Genomic DNA, 20,960 nt, shown 5'->3' with positions numbered 1-20,960 from the left:
AACTGGAGATATGGTTAAGAAGGGGTTTATCCCTGCCCTCAAGAAGCCCAGCATATAAGGGGAAGACAGATTAAATGAATCAGTGCAACATGATACAGCCAGTTCTCCAGCGGGAACTGAATACTAGACACCCGAAGCTTCAGTACATCAAAGCTCCAGGGTATGGAGTGTTGACGTTTGTTTTCTTTTCTGGGATAGAAAAGAGAGAAAGAAAAGAAAAAAAAAAACCCGTAAGTCATCATATCCAGCCTGCACATATCTGAACTTTGGATATCGTTATTATGTTTTGACTAACCCAAGAGCTCATCGTAATTTCTGTAAGCCTGCAGTGGCTGCGTCAACTCTCAGTCTGGCTCAGTCTGTAGCTGAGTCTACTCTGCTGTTTTTTAAATTTGACATCTTGCCAGAGGGAATTCTCAGTAAAGGCTGCTTTTGCTTTCAACCTTTCTGCCAAACCTGGGGAGCAATCATCAGCTCGAGTCACGTTGAGGACACAGTGTGTGTTCTTGCCAAGTATGCTGTGGTCGATTAACCACCATGTACCGTTTTTCTGAAGGGGTCTTTCCAGTTAGGGGCCAGAGCTCAAATACTACATACATGTCAAAGAGTCCTGAATATATGTTCTCCACCCTCACCTTTTTCCAGAATTTCAGCCTCACATGTCCAACAGCCCACTCCCCGCTTATCTAACATGCATATCAAAGGTGACATATTCAAAACAAAACTCTGATTCTCTACCCTGTAAAACCGTTCTGCCCTCAGATTTCACAACTCAAGGAGCGGTGCCACCGTCCATGTAGTACTTGAAGCCAAAAGCCTGAAACATACCCGGTGGCCCCTTCTTTCTTCCCTATGCAGAGTCCATCAGCAAGTCCCCTTGATTCCTCTCACGACCATCTCAAAGTCAATCATTTCCCACCAAGTCTAATATCGTCACTGCGGCCCAAGACGTTTTCACCTCCCACCCAGATAACCATCGTCACCTCTCAAACGGGCTCTTTTTCCACACTTGCCCCTCTACAGTTCTCCACGCAGCTGCTCCTTGAGTCACCTTGTTAAAAAGTTACTAAGATTGATGCCACTTGTTTTATTGCAGTTCAGTGCCATCAAACTTCCCCTAAACTGGGACACGTCTGAGTGATTCTCCGTTGGTTGACTAAAGGTGCACAGTGTAATGAAGAGATACTCTTTACAATCAAGGAGATCATTCATAATTCGATGTTAAGCTTTTTGACACAACAGCTGTGTGAATTCGGGCAAGTTACCCAACATTTTTAAGTCTAAGTTCCAATCTGAAAAATAAAGTTAAAAATATTACCCTCTTTTGTTTATTCATTTATTCAAAAAATGTGTGTGGAGCTACTAAGATGTGTTGAATACTGTGATGAGAGTCAGCATAAAAAGTAAATAAAACAGGTGGAAGACTGTCCTTATGTTGCTTAAAATTTAATTGAATATTAAGTGTCAAGCACATAACAAGAACTCAATAAACAGCAGATGCCATTTGCATCCCCCACCCCCAATTCACATGTTGAAATCCTCATACCCGTTGTGATGGTTTTAGGAAGTGGACCCTTTGGGGGTGACTAGGTCATGAGGGTGGAGCCTCGTGATGAGATTAGTATTCTCCTAAGAGAGACCAGAGAGAGCTCCCTCACCCCTTCTGCCTGGTAAGGATGCGACCTACATGTCTGCTGCCCAGAAATGGGCCCTCACCTGACAACACTGGGCCTCTTGACCTTGGACTTCCAGCCTCCCGAACTGTGAGAAGTAAATTTCTGTTGTTCATAAGCCACCCAACCTATGGTATTTTGTTATATTCAGCCACCTGAACAGACTAAGCAGGAGCTTTGTTCTTTTCTCTTCTAGTACTAGGGATCACCTGTCCCAGCCTCCCTTAGATATCCCTTAATTCTTAATCCAGAGCTATTTTTACTTTACCATGGTGCATTATTCTGTCATCTAGTGTAGCAACATCCAGGTTTTCAAATTTAAAACAAACTTGAAATTATTTATCCTCAAAAAAATCACTTAGGTGTTGTCCTCTCAGTGCAATTTAGGGAAAAGATGCAATTATTGTCCCCAAGGTGAGTAGGCCCTCAGCCACATATAGCACCCACCAGATGTGTTAGGAGGTGAGCATGTTCCTGGATGTGTTAGGAGGTGAGCATGTTCCTTGAAGGTTATAAATAAGTGTGTGGTAAAATACAAGAATTGGGTTCTAATTAATACCAACATACCATAAACAGCCAGATGACACCTCTAACCACAGAGGAAGAAGGCAGTTCAATTATTGGAGTAGATCAAGACCTAAAAGCCACAGCTGCCACCCGTGTCAGCTGGAAGCCAGCTCGGGCTGATTCTGTCTTGGCTTGTGAGCGCCCAAAGACACCACCCTCTGAAAGCAAAGTGTTACTGCGACAACTCGTGAGGCCATAGGCTCGTTGAAATCCCTTGAAGCACAGCACAATTTCTTCTTATATTCATGCCCAGGAACTCATGCCCTCATTCCTAAAAGGGAGCCACAATTCAGTTCACGTAGAGAAACATCACATTATGATGGGTTTCCCCATCATAAACTGAGCTGATCAGAAACTGCTTAGTTTCAGAGGTCGCAAATCCAGTGCTACAATGGTCTGATTTTCATTTGCACTGGACACACAAATACAACCATACAGATTAGCAGGCAAAACCCAGCATCATGGGTGTGATTTGGAAGGTCTTTCTCTTGGGCATTTTGGGCCTGCAAAGTAAGAAAAACGTAGGTGGTCTGGGAGCAGTTCTGACTCCACGCCTACACTCGCTGGGTAGGCCGTTTGCTTTCTGTGGGCCTTCATGTCCTCACCTACTAAAGGAGAGTTGAGCAGGAAGCTTTAGATGTCCTTTCAAGTCTCCTGAAGGGGATGCAGCTCAGAAATGGCCTTGGCCCAGGCCTCTCTCCTACCTGTGGTTCCCAGCACTGATATTTGCCCTTGGGCCATTTTGCCAAACTCTAAGCTTCCTTTTAGGAAGTTGCTTTGCATTAAGTAGGTTTTTGCCGTCATTTTGTACCATTCTATTAGCCAGATGTCATCTTATTATCTATCTGCCTTTTCTCCTCTGTGAGGCTTAGGGGCACATCTTTGTGTTGCAGCAACTGCATTAGTATTTCTGGTGGGTCCCTCTACCCAGCCTTCCCTTCATACTAAGAAGTGTCTCCTTGGCAGAAAGGCAGATTGCACATTTATAAGAAGTTCTTTATACGTTTTCTTTTCTCTATTCAAACATCTACAAGCTCAAGATAAGTGGGAATTATAGGACATTAGAGATTAATGGACCCATCCAGGCATTGGTTCTACAAACAATTATTAAGCATTTGTTATGTGTCAAGCACTTTGCTAAGGGCATTATATATATCTTATGTAATCAAACAACTAAAATTATTAATCGAACACCTACTAAGGATCTGGAAACTTACAACTTGCATTTTTGATAAATTTTCCTGAATTATTTTTTTAAATAATATCCTTCCTATTATGTAAAATTAATATCAGTTTTTTCAAGCTATAATTACATTTTGAGTATACAATTCAATAAGCTTTGGCCAATATATACGCACCCATGTAACTACTTCAAACATAAAATAGAACATCTACATCATCCCTAGAAATTCCCTCATGCCTCTTTGCAATCAACTCCCTTCTATTTCGGGCTCCAGGCAAGCACTAATCCGTCATTATAGATTAGTTTCGCTTGCTCTAGAATTTCTTATAAATTGAATCACACAGCATGTTCTCTTGTGTTTGACTTCTTTCACTTAGCATAATGTTATTGAGATTTATTAATGTTGTTTGCATGTGTTATTCATGATCTCCTTTTGTTGTTGAACAGTATTCATCATAAGGACATACCACAGTTAGTTTATCCATTTGTATGTTGATAAATATTTGCATTATTTCAGTTTGGGGCTATTATGAATAAAGCTACTATTAAACATCCACGGACAAGCATTTGTGTGAATACATGGTTTTATATCTCTTGGGTAAATACTTAAAAATAGAGGTCATATTAAAGTGTGTGTTTTGTTTTATGAGAAGCTGCCAAACTGTTTTTAGAACAGTGGTTCCAGTTCATACTCCCAGAGTACTAGCTGTTCCACATCTTCACCAATACTTAGTATTGTCAGTCTTTTAATTCTAGCCTTTCGAGTGAAAGTTTAATGGTATCTTATTGTGTTTTTAATTTGCATTTCCAAGATGACTAGCAGTATTGAGCACTTTTGAATATGCTTATTAGTCACTCCTATCTTCATATATTAATTGTTTGTTGAAATACTTTGGATGGTTAGACTTTTACTATGGAGTTGTAAGAGTTATTTATACATTCTTGATGCAAGTCTTTCAGCAGACAGAGGCAAGGAGAAAATTTTTTTCTCAGACAGTGGTTTACTTTTTTCAGTTTCTTAATAGTTTCTTTCAAAGAGCAGACTTTTTTAATTTAAATGAACTTCAATTTATTACTTATTTTTCCTTTGTGGTTTGTTATTTTGGGGTGAAGTCCAAGAAACATTGGCCTATTCCAAGGTCGTGGATGTTATTTTCCCTATATTTTATTCTATAAGTTTTATAATTTTAGTTTTTACATGTAAGTCAATGACCCATTTTGGATTCATTTTTATTTGTAGTATGTGGTACAAGTCAAGTATTACTTTTTCTCTATAGATATCTAGTTTTTCTAGCACAATATGTTGACAATATGTTTCTCATATAAAATTACCAGGGCGCATTTTCATAAAGCCAATTCACCATATATGTGAGGGTCTATTTCTATATTCTCTATTCTGTTCTATTAATCTGTAATCTATCCTTGCACTAATACCATGTTGTTCTCGATTACTGCAACTTAGAGTGAGTAAACTAAGTAAGTCTTCTGACATTGCTCTTTTCAAAAAATTGTTTTAGGTATTTTAGGTCCTCTGATTTTCAACATTAATTTTAAAATCAGCTAGTCAAGTCTTATTTAAAAATAGCCTTCTGGTGTTTTGATCAGTGTTACATTGAATTTATATGTCAACCTAAAAAGAATTGACATCTTGACAATAGTAAGCATTCCAATCCATGAGCATGGTATAGCTCTTTACTTGTCTTTTTTCGTTGTTGTTTTTTAGCACTGTTTTGTAGATTTTAGTATATAGCTACTGCATATATTTTACAAAACTTATCCCTAAACATTTCATGTTTTTGCTATTATAAAATATATTTAATCTTTTCCCAATTGTTTGTTACTAGTATATAAATATTCAATTGACTTATTTTTGTATGTTGACCTGTCATTGTGTAACCTTACTAAACTCAGTTATTAATTCATAAAGCTTTCTGTAAAGTCCTTGGAACTTTTTAGGTACATAATACTGTTGTCTGTGAATAAGAACAGTTTATTTTTTTTTCCCAAACTATATGCATTTTTTTACTGCATTACTACAATGACAGAATTTTCTGTTTGTTGTTGAATAGAAGTGATGGGAACAGCCATTTTCCTCTTTTTCTTTTTCTTCATGAGAAAGCACTCAGTCACAAACCATAATATATAATATCAGCTGTAGAAGTATATACATCCTATAATGATACTCTTTTTTTTTTTTGATGTAGCTTGCTGAGAATTTGTTCATGAAGCTCCTTCATTTCTTGAGATAATCCATGGTTTTTCTCCTTTTTTCTTTGAATATGGTGAATTACATTGATTTATTTTCAAATGTCATATTAACTTTGCATTTCTGTATGTTCATATATAAGAATGAAGCATCAAAATTTAAAAGCTACTTGAAACTTATCACGTGTGTTTCCTTGTCAACTGCTGGACTTTGTTTATAAGGGGAGTTGAATGGTTCATTGGATTGAGGAGTTTTCACATGTCAGTATTTATATTTATTTTCTCTTTGGCTGGTCATGTGTACTCCATTAAGGAATTTGTCAGCTCTCCTTTGAAAATTAAGGCCTGTTTCCCACTAATTTTTTGCTTCATGAAAGAAGAGAATATCATTATAGGGTATGTACACTTCTGTGCAAATACCTGTTTTCTGTTTGGTATTCCACTATCAACTTTGTCTCTGTCTTTCTGATTCAATCTCTTTAGAGAGTAAATCTCCATTCATCATGAGGTAGGAGGGGAAGGTTACCTGTGGTCTGAAAGAGGAGGAGGTGTCTAACATGCAGCTTCTCTTATACAGCCTTTCAGCAGTCTGACCTTCTGGACTTATGGAGCTTTATAGTACAAAACAGCATGCTTTCAGGATCCCTATATTTCTAGCTTGGGATTTGGGATGGCCATATATTGTTGCTATTTCTTGTTGCTAATATTGTTGCAAATATTGTCTTGGTGAATTTATGCCCTAAAAAAAACAAAAGCAAAACAGAAATAAAAACTCTTTCATTGTCTTTTAAAATGGAGTTTGGAAAAGCAACAGAGAATAATGGGGGTGTCTTGGCATCAGTTTTTAAAAATATATTAAAACATTTTAATATTTGATGAGGAAATCGAGATATAGCAAGGCTGGAGAAAGAAACAGACATTGCCATAGGCCCCTGTAAGCCATGTGAATGCATTTTTCTTTTCTCTGCAGGCCCTGAAAAACGCTGAGGAATTTTAAGTAGGATAGCAATGTAATCAGAATTACATTTTTAAATAAATGTTATGTCTAGAGTATAAAAACATTTTTGAGAAGAGTTAGGAATGAAGGCAGGTAGTCTGGTTAGGACGCTCTAGCATCAATGAAAGAAAGAGTCACGGCAATTTGATCTGAGGTAGAGGCAGTGGGTCATGACCTAGAATCCTGACCTGCACTTTCAATGGTTTCCTTCAATCTGTCGTTATTCATTCTTTCAATGAGGATTAATCCTACCAAGTGTCCCTTCTAAATCTCTCTCCCCTCCACTTCTCTCCCCTCCAGCCTGAACACCCATGGAGCTCCCTAGGGCCTCAGGACACTTCCCCCGCTATGCTTCCAGAATGATTTCTCTAAAGCACAGGTCTGTTTGTGTGTTTCTTCAAATGAGAACTTTCCAAAGCCTCCCCAAAGTTTGGAAGACAAAGTCTGAGATCCTTAGTCTGACATTTATTTATATTAAATTTTATAAAAAGTATCCATCAGACATGGGACATATATTTTTGAATCAAGTTTTAAAATTTCTTAATTTTTTTCATTGGAAGATTGCTGCATAACAAATTGCCACAAATTTTTATTATTTCATCATTTTTATGGGTCAGGAATACAGCATAACTTAGCTGGAGCCTCTGCTTCAAGGCCTCTCGTATTTAGAGGGAGATGGAGTGGGGAGGGAGAGAGAGAGAGATTTATTTCAAGGATTTGGTTAACAGTCGTGAGGGCTGGCAAGTCTGAAATCTGGCAAACTGTAATTCCTGAAAGAGTTGCAGTCCTGAATCCAGATTCCACAGGGCAACAGGCTGCAACCTCAAGCAAGAGCTCTGTGTTGCTGTCTTGAAACCTCTGGAAACCTCTGTCCTTGCTCAGTGATTGAATGAGGCTCTCAAGTGATTGGATGAGGCCCACCCACATTCGGAAGAGTGATATGCATCATTCAGTTTATTTATTTAAATATTCATCTTCTCAGAGTCCACCGATTTAAATGTTAATCACATCCAAAAAAAATACATTCTCAGCATCCTCTAGACCAGTGTTTGGCTAAACAACTAGGCACCATAGCCTCACCAAGCGGACTAGCTATCAAGGGCTGTAGTCAAGGTGTTGGCTAGGGCTGGGTCTCATTTGAGGGCTTGACCTGGATCTTCCAAGCTTATCAGTTGTTGGCAGAACTCAGCTCCTTGCATGGCCTAAGTTCCCTGCTGGCTATTGGCAGGAGGTTGTCCTTGGTTCTATGCGACATGGGCCTCTTCCTATGGTAGCTTGTGTCATCAAGGCCACCAAGGGACAGGTCATACAAAATGGAAGGTCATAATCTATGTAACCAAATCAAGGAAATAATATTCCTCCACTTTGCCATGTTGGCACTTCTACTGCTTGGAAACAAGTTGCTAAGGCAGCCCCCAGCCACGGAGGAGAATGACACAAGGGCGTGGACATCGTCAGGCAGGTAGCCTACTAGAGGCCGCCTGTTACGAACTGCTTACCTCTGTCCACATTTAGATTCATGGTGATCTGTTTCATTAGCATCGTCTTGGCCAGATCTAGGTACTCCATATTCTTCCTTCCTCAGGTACAGCTCTAAGACCAGTACTGATGCCTGTCTTGTGGAATTTTTCTCATTCTTTATATTCCTGCTTTTGACTTCCCAGGCTCGTGATCTTATACTAATCCTTGCTGACTCTTGGTATTGCATAGATTAGCCTAACTTTCTGCTCTTGTGTTCACCTGACCTGAAAGCTGGAGCTATGCTATTTTGCCTGCAGATATGACCTTACCTCATTCTTCATCACCCGTCTGGCCCCTTGAGAAGGGATATAATTTGATGGCCTGGCCATCCATTGTCAGAAAAGTCAAACCGTGGATTCTATTCCAAGTTGTGCCCTGGATTCTAAACTCTGCCTGCAAGATCTGCATTTTATAAGTGATTCTCATACCAAAGAACCTGCCTGGTACCCCAGTTTTTCTAGGACTGGGGTCTCTACCTTGATTTCTTCAAGAGCTCTTAGGGACCGAAGTTATGACTCTGAACCCAAATCATGGTAGCTAGATCCCTTTCTCTATCCTAGGCCCTGCTGCTGGATAGCTGGCCGCCTTCGTGTTTAGCCTGCAGCTACCATCTAATACTATTCACCTCCAGTAAGTAGAGAAGATGTGGAGCCTTATAACATTTCTTCTGGGTTTGTAATAGGTAAGACATTAAAATAATTAAACCTCTAGTTAATGTCCTTAGGCTACTTGTTACAAACTTTAAAGAAAAAAGAAAAAAGTTCCAGGCCTTCTAGCTAAGGGCAAAGAAAGAATTTGGAATTTTCAGGCAAATGTTTTTCTACAGTTCCGCAACCTTGCAGAACCTACGGAAAGTAAGCTGTGGCTATTCTTGAGGCAGTGCCTCGTCCTAGATGTCTGCACAACAGACCTCTCTCCCTTCTTCAAATTTCTGCTCTTGACCCTCCTTGTATGTAGTATGAAATCCAAATTGCTTATGTTCAGGCATCTCCATGGTCTGATTGCAAGCAATTTTTTTCAGTCTTTTTCCATGTACTGTGCATGATAATCCCTTCCCCTTCCTTGTGTATAATAATAGTCTTCCCTTAATTCTTCTCTTATTAAACTTGATCCAAGATCTTTTCATTCAGGTCCAGTAACACCACATTCCTAGATAGCACTTCCTGTTCCTTTCAAAAATCTCAATGAAATGCTCTTTTATCTGTGATCCTCAGTACATTGTTTATATCAACCCAAGCATGTATATCATTCTATCATGTGATTTGGCTCAGTGTTTACATGCCTTTCTATCCCTATTAGCCCAGAACACTTTTTAAAAAGTTAAAAACCTGCTTTGTATTCTTGTTTTATTTCCATTTTCAGATTCTATCACATGTGCTGAGTGAGGCAGGGTGACAGAATGAGGTTGAGGATGAGGCATAGATTTCAGAATCAGACGTACCTAAATTTGGAAATAGGTAGTGGCATGTACTAACCGTGCGACTGGAAAAGTTCCTTAGTCTCAAGACTTGGTTCCCTCACCGATCCAATGAGGTAGCATTGTCTGCTTCAGAGATTCACTGTGAAAACTCACCAGTATTAAATATCTAGAAAGATCAGCACAACGTAGAGAACACGATTACTCTTTCTTCTCCAAACCTTATTCCCACAACCCAAAACCTACTACCCGCTCCAAGCTCCTCTGCCACCCACTCTTCCTCGTTCCACCCCACCATTAATGAGTGTTTGTCAAAATGAACTGTGTCCTCTGTCACTGGCCCCCTTGAATCAGGAAGCAAATGACTCACAGCTTTTAAATGATCTATTGACTTTTTCTCTACAGCCTTTCGCTTGTTTGCTGCCTCGCATCCTTGCTTTTCTCCTCCTCCCCCTCCCCTGGTCTGCTATGAATCCTGCTTTTGTGTTCTCTTTCTGTTCTAAAATTTCATTTTCACCTTCAAGCTCTTTGTTTACATTGCATCTCTCTCGTGATGAAAGAGCGTGGCCTTGAGAAGCTGGCATCTATTTAATCTGCTGGCTTCTCAAGATGGGTATTTATGAGTTTCCTCATGTTCCCAGTGCTGGGGACTTCAGCACACATGCCAGAGCTTTCTGACTAAGTGCTTCAGCCTGAAGGGAGGACCGTTCCAAGGTTATGTCATCTCCCAACATGGCGCTTCCTCATCCAGCGCCAGGAAAAATAAAGGTTTCCATGGAGATGAAGCAGAAACAAGTCTGTCTGATCAATTCTGATTTTTATAATAGGAATTTATTTTAAGTCTTATCAAGCAAACTTCTAGCATTGAATATCTACTTGGTTCGATATAAGAGAGAGACTGGGTCTTTACCCTAAGGAATCTTAAAAATTAGTTGAAAATGAAAAGTAATTCACAAGAAAGAGTGTAATTAAAGGCTAGGAATAGGAATAACTAATTTAATTAATATTTTTTCACTGACTACATGAATAAATAAATACAGGATTGCTATGGACTAAATGTTTGTGTCCGCCCCCCAAATTCATATGTTGAAACCCTGATCCCCAATGCGATGATATTTGTAAATGGGGCTCTTGAGAGGTGATTAGGTCAGGAGAGTGGAACTAGTTCCCTCACAAAAGGAGACATGAGAGCGATGTCTCATACCCTCCACTTCCCAGCCCACCGCCCCGCTTCCTGCCATGTGAAGACACAGCAAGCAGAAAACAAACCAAAAAGAAGGCCCTCACTGGACCCAGACCATGCTGGCATCCTGAACTTGGACTTCCAGGCTCCAGAACTGTAAAAGATACATTTCTGTCCTTTAAGTCATCCAGTCTATAGTATTCGTTATAGCAACCCTAAGTGACTAAGACCATGACTGACTGAATAAAAATGATTAAATGAATGCATAAATGAAGGCTTGAGTTTTAAGTCTTGTGCTTTAAAAATTGGACACAGTATCTAAATCAAAGAAATTTAAATCACCTTTAAACTATTTGTAATGAAACTCCACATCGAACTCATTAAGTCAGCAATCTAAGCTATTTCAACAAACACACCTTAAGTAACAGTAATGGACGAGACCTCACAGTGAATCCAAATGGAAAACAAGATGAATAAGATGTTCTTTTCTAGAATAGAAGAAAAATTCTCCTGTCACCTGTTATGGATTACTTCCAAACTAGCCTAAGTATAGGCACACAAGCTCCAAACTGCAGAATATCATCAGTTTTCAGTCCAATAATAGACTGAATGGAAAGTGTGTTGGGACTCAGGATACTTGCTGGCTGATCTATAGGCATTAGTCAGTGTGCCTGTGTCATCAACTGGAGAGCTTTATCTTTCTCTGGTCGGAAGTAGTTTGACTCTATCTATTCTTTGTTCTAGGCACAGGTCAAGGCAATGGAGCCATAAAGATGAATAAATATCTATTATGTTCCCAACTAGACTTTAAATTTCCTGAGAGGGGGCGTCTAATTTTTATTTATCTATGCATCTTCTACAGAGCCTCACATAGTATCTGACGTATGGCAGATACTCACTTATATTGAATGAATAAATAAATGAGTGTAATATAAAATAAAAATATCTATTTGCTCAATAAGGATTTAGGGACTGTGACTATGTGTCATGCACAAGTCAAGGCAATGGAGCCATAAAGATGAATAAAACTAGTTCCTGGTCCTCCAGGAACTCTCAGCCTGGTTGGGAACTCAGAATGCAAACCAATAATGAAAATTCAGTGTGCTATGTATCATGGTAATGATAAACATTGGAAGCTTTATGAGAAGTTGTCAGGGACAAAGAGTTCTGAAAAGACTTAGGAAGGGAGGTGAACTTGAAGCAAGACCTCTAAAGAATGAAGAAGAGTTTGCCTAGTGAAAAGTTAGGAAGATAGTTCAACAGAAGGATGAGAATTCAAGATAGTAGTGAAACAGAGCTCATTAGAGACAGGAAAAAACAACATATGCAAAGAAAGAAGAAGGTCCAACATTTAACAATTACTTGAGGGGGCTTGAGTGGAGATGTGTAATGGAGAATCATGACATAAAGGAATAGCAAGATAGTAGTTTGAACTTTATTACTTGAGCAATAACAAGCCATTGATTTTCTTTAAGGAGAGTAGTGAAATCATCAAAATTTTGTCTTAGAAAGATAACTCTGACTAAGGTGAGGAAAGTGATCCTGATGACCAAGGAAGGAAGAAAACATTTACTGAGCGATGATTATGTGCCCGGAAGTTCATTAGAGGCTTCCACAGACGTTATTGAAGTTTGCTTTATTTAGTCCTTACAATAACCACAAGATATAAGCATTAGTGTGCTCATTTAACAGAGGGAAAATTTGATGCCTGAAACTGGGACTGGAAGAACGATTAGAAATTAAAAAGCTGCTTAATATTCTAGGGGAGACCCAAGGTGGGTCAGTGCTACAACAATGGCATCGAGAGGGCAGGATACGGAGGGAAATGAGGGTGGTGTGATGACATATTGGAGAAGTGGTCAGAAAGCATAGTTAATAGAGTGGTCATTGAATGGATGTAGGCATGAAGTAAAGGGATGACACTGGATGTCAATGGTGAATTCAAACTCTCTAGAGAGTTCAAAAGCCTAGGACTTATATAACAATCTTCCTGGAATAGTTTTAAAATCTATTGTATTTCTTCTTATACCTTTAACTTGGAATCCACACACATTTTCTTCACGATGCAAAACAAAGTCTGAGAGACTTGTGACTTTAGTGTGTCCCATTGGGAGTGAGCTAATATGCCAAGGAAGACCCTCAGGAACCACTTTTCAAGACAGTTTTATATCTTTTAATTTTGTTGTACTAAGAGCATTCTGTTAGTTAAGAATTCAGAGGAATTTGGAAGTAAACAAATACATAAGTGCAAAGAACTGTATCATATATGACACACCACCCAGACTCTTGGCAAGCCACATTTCACTTGGAAGCAATTAGTGGCTCAAGAGACTGATATCATAGAAGATCAAAGTGCTCACTGGGAAGTGATTTGGGGAGTGAAGAGGCCACCAGTGACTTCAGAGCAACCCACACAGCGATTGCGAAACCCAGTGCCTTTTGCAATGCTACACACAGTGGAGGAATGATTCCAATTCCATAAAAATCCTGCTGACATCCAAAGGGTCTCTTTCTTATCCTTCCAAGGACTTCTAGTATCACATATTCTCTTTCCTCTCCCAGACGAAACTTTTGGTGGTCTATTCCCTATTTTGGGGAGTTTCCTTAACAACTAACATGATTGGCAAATTTAGTTATGCTCGTACTCAACTTTTTGTTTTGACAAGGAAATTCAGTGTATAGAAGATGGATTAGAGTTAAAGAGATAAAGAAAAAAATTAATATATCTTCTTAATCTTTCTCTAGTAGTCAGCTTCTAGAAGTTTCTCTTCAGCATGGAGCCCTGTCCAGGAAAGATGGGTTTTGAGAGTTCCTAAGATGTAGAAGCGCCCAGCTCCTTAGCAGGCATTTGTACTCGCCTTCTGCTGGAGTGGGAGAAACCCCTCTGAGCCTTGGCTGCTGCCTTCAGGTGACCCCGTGGTGCTTTTTGGTGGATACCTGAGGGCCCTGTTGCATTCTCCTGTCCCCTGTGCTGCCAGACAGCCCCTGTTTCCCTCTGCTGCTTCTAGGGAGATTCTAAGACTATGCCAGTTTTTTATGCCATGGTGATTTTCTCCCACTTGTTTTTGGAGATTTATAAGGATGCTTTGACATCTGGTTTTGTTGTAAACGTTGGCCATGGGTTTCGGTTTTATTATCTCTTTGTTCTGTCTCCTTTATTTGTAGGTTCTGAGAGATTAAAGAACCATATTGTGATTATTACCACTTCCTAGAATCTCTGGGGCATTTTATCTTTTTGTTATCTTTTTAATTTCTAGCTTAATTCCACTCTGATTTGTGAACATATTAATATTTGCTTCCTGGTAAGCTCCATGTGGGTAGGAAGCATCCTTTTCCAGAATCTAACCAGTGCTTGCCATACACTGGCATGCAATAAACCTTTGTGGATTGTTATATTGTTTGTCTATTATTTTGTTACTCATCAAGAGTGCTTTGAACAATTATTATACGCCCAGCAGTAACTTAAGCACTTCAGAGTTTGTCTTGGTCCATTCAAGTTGTTCTAACAAAATATCACAGCCTGAGGTAGCTGACAAACAATAGAAACTTATTTCTCACGCTTCTGGAGGCTGGAAGTCCAAGATCAGGGTGCCGCCATGATCTAGGCTACAGACAACTCATTATGTCTTCACAAGATGAAAGGGACTAGGGAGCTCTCTGGGGTTTCTCTCATGGGGGCACCAACTCCATTCATGGTGCCTCCAACCTCATGAGCTAACCACCTTTCAAAGACCCCCACCTCCTAACAGCACTTCATTGAGCATTAGGATTCCAACATGTGAGTTTGGTGGGAACACAAACATTCAGACTATAGTAGAAATACAAAGAAATAAAAGATACAGGTTTATCCTAAAACACTTTACGTCCTTAAATCAGAGACCCTTGTGATTGGAGATACTGTGGAAATCACCCACGTCTACTGAAATCATTAAAAAATTGAAATCATAGAGCTTAAGTATAAGTAGATTTTGACTCACAAGACAATATCTGGTTTGGTGATGTGTTCCTGGACTACTGTGTGCAGAGAACTGTTGTATGTCTATACTATGCTGCAAGAAAGAGCTCAATCACTGACTCCTGGGATGTTTCCTGCCATGTGTGTGGGTCATGCGAGTTGCATAATATATCCACATATCTGTATTCTCAAATAAATATCTAGTTACATCGTATAAAGATAATGCAATGCTTTAAGAAATAAAATTTGAAGACACGCATTGAGTTTGGGGCAGGCTTGAAACTTAAACCTTGTTCGGTTATAGACAAAATAGAATTTCCAGGAAATCTGGCTTCAAGTTTATGAATTCTACTTGTATACCTAATACTTAATAAATACTTTCCATGTCTCTGACACTATGCTTAGAGCTTTAGGCTTATTAACTTACTCTTTACAAGCTTTATCAGCAAGTTGTGACTCATTTCATGATCTCAGAAAATCACTAAAAGTCACAGAGCCTAACTTCCTCACTTCCGTGGTATGAATCCCTAAAGCTACTGCACAGGGCTCTAACTCAAGGCTTTTGTCATGTAATGCATGTGAACACCGTCTATAACCTAAAAACGTAATATGCTATTATTATATGCAGTCCATGCCACTGTGATTAACTAACACACGAAACATTACTATGTAAGGTTGAATCGCACAGTATAGAGTAAAAGTGCTGTACCAAAGGGCTGTGATATGAGTCAAGAAATGGATTGATATAGAGCAGTGATTTTAGTCATTAATTAAAACATGAGGAAGGGGAGAAACATTGTGAAGCAAGAATGAGAAATATTTTCTGAAATTCCAAGAAGGGTCACCTGCATGAGATGTGAAAGTAGACATTAAAAATAACATAGGTACAATAGAATATAGTGGATATTTGTTTACCCCTGAGAAATATTTGACTGTTATCACATCACTGTCTTTTTCCTAGGTATCGCAATTATTTCTGTACATTGTTTTTTTACTATCTTATTTAAGTACAGGTCTTTGGAAGCCAGGGACAAGCCCTTTGTCATTCTTATATCCCTTTACGTACAGTGAAAGAATATAGTACTTAGAGCAAGAGATGTGAGTTGAAATCTTTGCATCATTCAATTCTTGTGTGACTAGAAAACTTTTCTCATCTGTGAAATCGAGAGGATGAATATGAACAACCAAAAATCATATGGCTTGGTGAGGATTAAAGAAAACTCTGGGGTAAACTATCAACTGAAGTGATATCCAAGTGTTCATCCTCATCACCATCCTCATCACCATCCTCATCACCACCATCATCACCCTCAAGCACCATCTCTTTGTTATCATAATCACCATTAGACTTAACACTGTCTTGCAGGTGACTATTTGCCAAATGAATGAACGATGAAACAAATAAATGAATGAGATAAGATAGACTAGAAACAAAGCAGAGACCTAGATTGTTCAGGGCTTTGAAATCTCATCTTTGATAAGGAGTTCAAGATAAAAGATGAGTTAGCAATGCTTCATTTTGAAATCCTTCTTTGTCTGTAGTTTTCTGAAATGAAAAGTTGGCTTGAACGAAGCATAAGTAAAGGCCAAGGCCATGGGTAGGATCGGGGAAAATCTTCTCAAAGAAACCTTTACATGCTTTGCCACTGAGAGAAAAGCCAATTTTTCAGTGAGTGAGTGCCAGCAAATAACCCTCCCGTGGAAGAGAGAGGGGAATCCCACTCCTTCCTTAAGTAAGCCGGCGTGGATGGACCCCACGGCCAGAGTTATCCTAGTTCCAACTCCTGACATTTGTATTCAAACCAGAAATGCCCTTCCAGAAGTAATTTTTTAACCACAGAATTTAAGGATGTTACTTCGCAGAGCAAAGAATATCAGCCAATTTTAGGAGGGTTTAACCCTCATGACACTTCCTGTCCCTTTGGGGAACCTGTGGATGTTAAAGATTTTTTAAACATCAAGAATCCCTTTTGTCCACCAATAATATTTCTTTGCCTTCTCTTCATAACTTCTGATGTTACAGTCGCTTATGCTTTGAGGATAAAGATGTCAGCCTGAGGTGAGGAAAACAGCAGATATGGAAACAATTTCTAAGACTGAAAAGAGCAAGCACCCTCTTTTACATCTCTGGTTCCATTCATTGTAGGGCCATCTCATGATGAGTGAAAGGAAGGAAAACCCCCAAAGCCAACCCATTGGGTGGGTGGAGGAGAAGAAGAATTTTTTAAAAACATTTCTTTGTTCAAAATGGAATCACTTGCTCAAGACAAAACAAAACAAAACGAAAAAACGAAATTACAAAATTTTAAAGATCTTTGAGTTTTCTATGAATTAGTTTGCATAAATGCAATTGCTTTTTGCATGTACCTATGCATATTTGAATTCATATGAGTATTTTTATCGGTTTTGTAAAAAAAAGTTTTCCAATTGCAGAAATATGCTTTCATTTATAACAAAGATACTCATGACCCCAAACATTTAGACCCCTGGGCTGGCAATAAACAACTCTCAAAAAAACAAACAACTCAAAAAAACAAACAACTCTCCACAATCTCTCTTCATTTGACCTTTAAGTTTGTTTTATCATTTTGCTTGAAGAACTGTAAATTCTCAGAACCTATTTGAGCTCTACTCTGAGTGAGTAAGTATAAAAATCTCTTTCCATGCTAACTAAGGGGTGGGCGGTATCTGTGCCGTTGATCACCCACATTTGTATGAATACTGAAATGTAGTCAAAAGAATGACTAGAAATATAGAAATATTTCAATACTGGTGATAACTGCACTGATTTTAATCCTGAGAAATGTCAAAAAATGACATCTAGCAGGTCACCTACTTATGAAAGTCCAGAGGCCAAGAAAAATAAGATTAGATATTTTATTTTAAAAGGCATTCTCATTTTTAAAAAGCAGGCCATGATTTTGATGCAGGTGGTTGGTGAGAAGCCTATACTTTGAGAAATGTTCCCTGAGTCTGGAAGAGAACAAATATTTAATTAGTGAATATTCACTGCTTGCTAAACACTGATGGTGCTTTACATGCATCATTATCATTCTTCATAATAAACTTATAAATAAGTAATATCATTATTCCGATTTGTAGATTGTAAATGGAGGCTAAGATCATGGCCTAGTAAGTCCATGTTCTTCTGGCTATTTCTTTCCCTACACCAAAACTTCTTCCTTTTGCTCACATGTGTGTCAATTCTGATCATCAGGAAATTATTCTTCTTGAGGTCCAAAAGTGTAGTGATTTATTCTTTGGCTTATAAATTCATTTTAGATTGAACAATGTCTGGGCATCAGCATGCAAATCAGGCCTCACTCAGTGAAAGTGTGGAGAAAGATGTCTCATGGGTCCAACTTGGCTGGCTCAGCAGTGTCTCTCACCAACAGCAGTGGGCCTCCTCTCTAATTGAGTTTTTCAAGAATTATTCATCATCCTTTTTTTTTTTTTTTTTGGTCTAAAAATTGGATATTTCCCACAAAATAAATTTGGGAAATTGTAATTAGGTTTTCTGTAATGAATTGTTTTTTTTAGAACCCAATCCTATTTCTTATGGTTCCATTATCTTTAGGAAGTTGATGTATTTTTTACTTCCTTTATATTGGTTTTCCATTCTTTCTTAAATCCAGATGGTAGAATTAGATTTAGGGCATCATAATTATGCCATAATTACCATGATCATATTTTCCTGCCATTGAAAATTAGTACCAATTTTGATTTTCCTCAAAACTTCAACAGATGTTTTCTTTCTATAGTATCGTAAATTAGTGTCAGGGCGTGTGTAAACGTACAAGCAATTTTCCTGAACTCATGAGGGGCGTGCCAAAACTACTGTTTCACCGAAGTCAATTGTTTCTAAGAATTATCATTTATTATGTTGATAGTGTTATTCCCGTAAGGTTAATTGTTCTCTAGCTAACCTGCAAACTGACCTATTTCACTGTCCAGAAAGGAACTTATTGTCTCTGCTAAAATGCTTCATTTGACACATGAGACCTAGAGGACCAGAGAAGGGACATGACTTGTTCAAAGTCACTCAGCAAGTGGGGAACAGAGTCAGGGGTAGATGTTTTATTTTTTAAAATTTTATTAGATGCTTTTTATTATATCACACCGACTTAATCAGGTTTAAGAGTGGAATCTTAATTCTGGGTAGCCACCTTGCCCATGTTGTTGAGCAGTAGAAGGTTAGAAAAGATAGTGGAAGGAGACTAAAGCTCGCCACTTCTGGAAAAGAGGAGCAAAGGGCTGAGTGTCTTGGTAAAGCCTGGGAAGATAAGATGTTGCTGTTTACCTGCAAGTTAGAATATCCGCCTTCTCTTCTCTCGATGTTTCTTGGTTGAGAGGAAAAACAACTTGACATTCACTCACCCATCCAACCAAAACTGACAGGCAGTCTCCTGGGTAGTCCCTGAGAACATGAGATAGAAGACACTCCCCGCTCAGGGAAAGAATCCCCTTTCCAGTGACAGGCAGAGATGCATGAAACAAGTTTTACTACAGGATGGTACCTTTTTTTTTTTTTTTTAACCAGAGTTGATTGCGTGATTTAACACTATCTCTAATTTCATTCCGAGATAACTGTTTCTTTCTATTGCTCTCATCGAAATATTACTTTATTCAATATGTTTTAATTGATATCTTAACTGTTTTCTATTCTCTATGATCAATAAAGAACTGACTTGGGCAAAGCTCCCATCTTTAAAAACTTGCAGTCTAGTAGATCAGACAAATAGGTATTTAAACATAATTCACATCAGCAGGTAGATAGTCATCTTTAGGCCTAAAGTATTAAGTGGTCAGGATAAAGGTGGCATTAAGATTGACTTTTGAAGAATTTAGTAAGTGGAAAATGGATCAGTTGCTACAGATATCAGAGATTTTGTGCTCAGAGGTCTGAAGCTTACAGTTTTATAAGGATATTGGGTATGAGAAGGACATTGGAGAAAATTTTCCATTTGGAAAGATATACTGGAGCTATATTTGAAGAACCATGAATGGCCAACTAAACATTTTGAAAGCAATTTGATCACTGATGTGTTGAAACAGTTATTTAATGAAATAGCCTTTTTTAGGTGGCTAAAACCCTGTCATGATTGATTTGGAGTTTCTGCCATTGGCTTGGAAGGAGAGTATTGATAGCACATATAAAAGGCACTTTTTATCATTTAGTATATACTCATTGTGTTTTGTGTTTTATTTCTGATCACTTATGGAAAACCAGTTGGAGAAGACTTTTCACGAGTTAAAAACATTAGGAAATTATAATGTTTATAAAGTTCATTAAGAACTTTATAAACTTTATATTTATATTAATGATGTGATTCCTAGTCTGTCATCCTTACTCCCTTTAGATAATGAATGGGAAGTCCAGTGGGTTTACATTCCTGTATTTCAGGGAGGACTTGTGGATAGCCTTCTATACCATGATAGTATTACTGTCTTTTTTTTAATAGAGACTTCATCAAAAATTCTTGCCACATTTTCCTCCAAGATAACTCCCCCACCAATATGAAGGTAAAATCAAGTTGAAGCTCTAAGAATCCTTAGACTCAAGTGAGCAATTTATAACTTGAAGCAATTTATAACTGAGAGGGAGCTCCTAAACACATTCCCATAATTAAGATATTTTTTGTAGTATTCCTCTACCCTTATATCTCTAAGATTTGGGACATGTCCTCCAAGTCCTTGGCTGACATAGAATGGGAAACAGTGATACTGGCTCAACACCAGGGGTACAAATTAATGACAATGAGAAGTAGATAGATTCTGGATATATTTTGAAGATAGGGGCCATAGAATTTATTATTTGATCAAAGTATGTTGAGAGAGAAGATTCAAGGTTTTAACCTGAATAATGGAAGAATGAATAAAATTTATGAAACCAGATCAGAGATAATGACAGATGTCCTTCAATGGATGAATAGTTAAACAATCTATGGTAAATCTGTACTATGGAGTACTGCTTACCAGTAAAAAATAATGAACTATTGATACATACAAAACCTGGGTGAATCTCTACACTGCATATAAATCTATTGTTGTCCCAATGTAAAAAGTTTAATTAAAGAAAAACTAGGCACATTAGAGACTTGGCATTGAATTATTTCTACTGCTGAGGCCTTGGAAAAACTACTCAGATTCCTGGGAGACACAGCCTCACTGGAGCTGCTAAAGAAATCCCAACTCCACTAAGTGTTAAGAACCCCTATAGCCAAGAATGAGTGGAATTGAAAAATGAATAAGAATAAAT

The 20,960-nt window shown here is 38.3% G+C and overlaps 1 protein-coding gene across 27 annotated transcripts in view; it reads right to left on the bottom strand.

The window, feature by feature from the left end:
• LOC105292562 overlaps positions 1-20,960 on the bottom strand; it is a 713,386-nt gene that overhangs the window by 5,630 nt on the left and 686,796 nt on the right. For 26 of the 27 annotated variants that reach the window (XR_002780497.1, XR_002780494.1, XR_002780499.1 and 23 more), the window contains 2 exons: positions 9,622-9,732; positions 6,155-6,367 (listed from right to left, as the gene is read on the bottom strand). The exons of the other annotated variant lie outside the window; for it this stretch is intronic. The gene's annotated coding sequence lies outside the window, so the exon portion shown is untranslated. The remainder of the gene's footprint in view (positions 1-6,154; positions 6,368-9,621; positions 9,733-20,960) is intronic. 27 annotated transcript variants of the gene reach the window in all.

This window comes from Pteropus vampyrus, unplaced genomic scaffold, assembly GCF_000151845.1.
Source record: "Pteropus vampyrus isolate Shadow unplaced genomic scaffold, Pvam_2.0 Scaffold59, whole genome shotgun sequence".
Taxonomy (NCBI): domain Eukaryota; kingdom Metazoa; phylum Chordata; class Mammalia; order Chiroptera; family Pteropodidae; genus Pteropus; species Pteropus vampyrus.
This window is presented reverse-complemented; position numbering and strand designations above follow the sequence as displayed.